Below are 2,787 nucleotides of genomic sequence, written 5' to 3' on the forward strand. Positions count from 1 at the left end.
TATTGTTTATAATATTGTTTATTATATTGTTTATTATTAGGGCATTAGGGGATCAACCAACAATCCTAACCAACATTTTGAGTTTAAGAAAATCCTTTTTCACACTTTGAAATCTGCTGCTTCTGTCTGGTCACAGACTTTTTATTATTTTTTTGTACCTCACCAAACTCACCAAATGTAAAGTAGTTACACGGTGAGCTCAACTCGCACACCTGCGCCAACAGCCACACACAGTCTGACATTACTGTAGGTGTTGGTTACTGGGAAAACACCTTGTGTTCCCTTATGCTGCAGACGCTGGGATCTCCTCTGGAGGAGGTGGGGGGGTTAACAACCAACCAGCCTGTATCGTGTGTCGATGGATGATCAGAGTACCTGCCTTGGTGTTCAGTTTATGGAGGAAAGCTTCCGTTACAGCTGAGACAAAGCCAGCCGGTCCGGACTTTTACTGCCACGATGACCCAAGAAAGACGCAGATTACCGGGCCGTGGTCTGGGCTGAGCATCTGTTTCACCACCAGACAGCGATTTCCAAGGTTTTATGAGGTTTCTGCTGCAGTGAAACATGTTCAGTTTTTTTAAAAGCTGTTAAAAGCTGTTGTGTTGTTAAGCAAAACAAATATGCGAGAGTAAACTTTACAGGTTTAAGTCGAAGTCAGCGTTATTGTCGGTTCTTCACCTGCACCAGACATACAAGGAATCGAGATAATATAGAATATACAACACTTAGGTGTGGTGCAAAAAGGCAGCAGAAAGTAAATTAAAAACTAAAATAACAGCGCAAAAGAACAAAGTGAACAGCTGATTTGATCCAGACACAACCGTGGATCCTGTCAGCGCTCTTAAAGAGAAACGCTGCCCACCTTACTCACAAATACAGCACTGACTAAATGTGCAAATCACAAAAACATGGCTCAAATCTCTGCGGGACGAGGCTACTGCTGAATATGTAGGTCAGCCTGGGTTCAGTGGGTGACCAAGACCTCGGGAGGAGGAGGAGGGCTTTGTAAGGACAGTGTCACAAGCTCTGCAGAGCTGAAAAACAACATCTTATTCTGCACCATGACCCACAAACACCACATAATAAAGTTAACAGTGTGTGTGTGTGTGACTGAGACTGAACTTGAAGGATGACAAATGAGTTATTTAATGGAAACCGCTTCACCTGTGACTCATGTTTAGACACCGTTAACCGGGAACACCTCGGAGGCTTCACCCCGGGAAGGAAGATGTGCTGAAACAAAGATGTTATCTGACCGCTGGCAGCAGCCTGAGTGAAGAGTCGTGCTGCGGAAGGTTTTTTTTTTTTTTTACCTGTAGTTCCGATTTCCATTCATGAGGTCCCTGCCCGGTTCACTCCCCGGAACGTAGTCGTCTGAAGGTTTGGGACTCTTCCTCCGTTCACTCCGGTGTCTCCTTCGGCAGTGCGCCGCCTCTGCAGCGCTGAATGTCCGAGCACCCTGGTCTCCTGTAGCTCCTCTCCTCCGCTCCTCCGCTGGCTGTCAGGGGAAAAAAAAAAAAAGGGGGCCTTTCGGTACGGCTTTATCCGCCGGTTAGGGGGTCTCCGGCGTCCTCCCCCCCCCCTGCACACACACACGGTCAACGTATCCAATCGGTGAAAGCTACCGGTGGCTCTAAGACGAACCCTGTGGCAGTGAAAACCCCCCTGCTAGTTAGCCAAGTGAGCCCGCTAGCCAGGCTTTTTGGAAAAGTGGCTGGAAAAGGAGGAGAGGGGCTGTCAGGATATCATCACAGCGGGGTCACCGAGTGCAAATGAATGCCTACCGATGGCTGAGCACGAACAGAGGCGACATAAACCCGTGTCCACGGCACAGCGGGGCTCCGGGGGTAGCTACAGTAATTAGCCGGCTGCTAGCTCGGCGGTTGGACGGTTGGGATTCTGACGGGCGACGGTTACTTTTATCGCGTTGAAAAACAGCCGTTGACGCGGCTCCGTTTCCTTAGCAACATGTCCCAACGACGTCGTCTCCCGTAGTTTTTTTTTTTTTTAGTTTTTTTTATTATTATCCCGGTGCGAAAATAAAAGCTGTCAACACCGGATAGTGTCCGCCGATGAGTGTCAGGGGTTTTCAGGCGGGTTGACAGATCAACTCTGCGGGGCTTCGGCACAAGCCAGCTAAATATGGTGAAGTTGCCTTTCTGACACCGACAGGAAGAGGTGGGCGCTGTGTCACCAGACGTCAGAACGATCAACTCCGCCTTCACCCGAAAAGTAACTCTACGTTTTTAACAACACTATGAATACATTAGTGGGTGAAAAGATGGATTTTTTTTTTTTTTAAATCGTGCATTTTTATATATATATATATCTGTAATCTGACACAAACACGGACAAATCACTTTTTGCACTTTTTGCACTGTTTTGCACATTGTTAAACTGTAAATTTGATCAGGGGTGCAGATCAGATGTCAGTATTGGGGGGGGAAACAATGTGATTTTATTTTTTTTGCCCGTATGCAACTCATACCATGCCACCGTAAATCACAACTTCATAGAGGCCGCCATTATCAATTCAAAAAGTACTGCACAAAGGAATCATTTTATTGTGCTTACCTTTCTTGTTTATTGTTTGTCCTAAAAAACAGCCCAACAGCGCCTATCACTGCTTACTTACCTGTTATATTAATAAATCATCATTTTAAGGGTCTCTTTAAGGGAATGTAATGTCTACTCATGTTCTTATCTTTCCCTCCAACCCTCCCAGATCCCCAATTCTTCTCACCATCTTCCTTTTCTCCCAGTGTATGGGACTACTTTATGCATGAT

The sequence above is a fragment of the Morone saxatilis genome, unplaced genomic scaffold, assembly GCF_004916995.1.
Source record: "Morone saxatilis isolate NCDOM2014 unplaced genomic scaffold, NCSU_SB_2.0 Contig24, whole genome shotgun sequence".
Taxonomy (NCBI): domain Eukaryota; kingdom Metazoa; phylum Chordata; class Actinopteri; family Moronidae; genus Morone; species Morone saxatilis.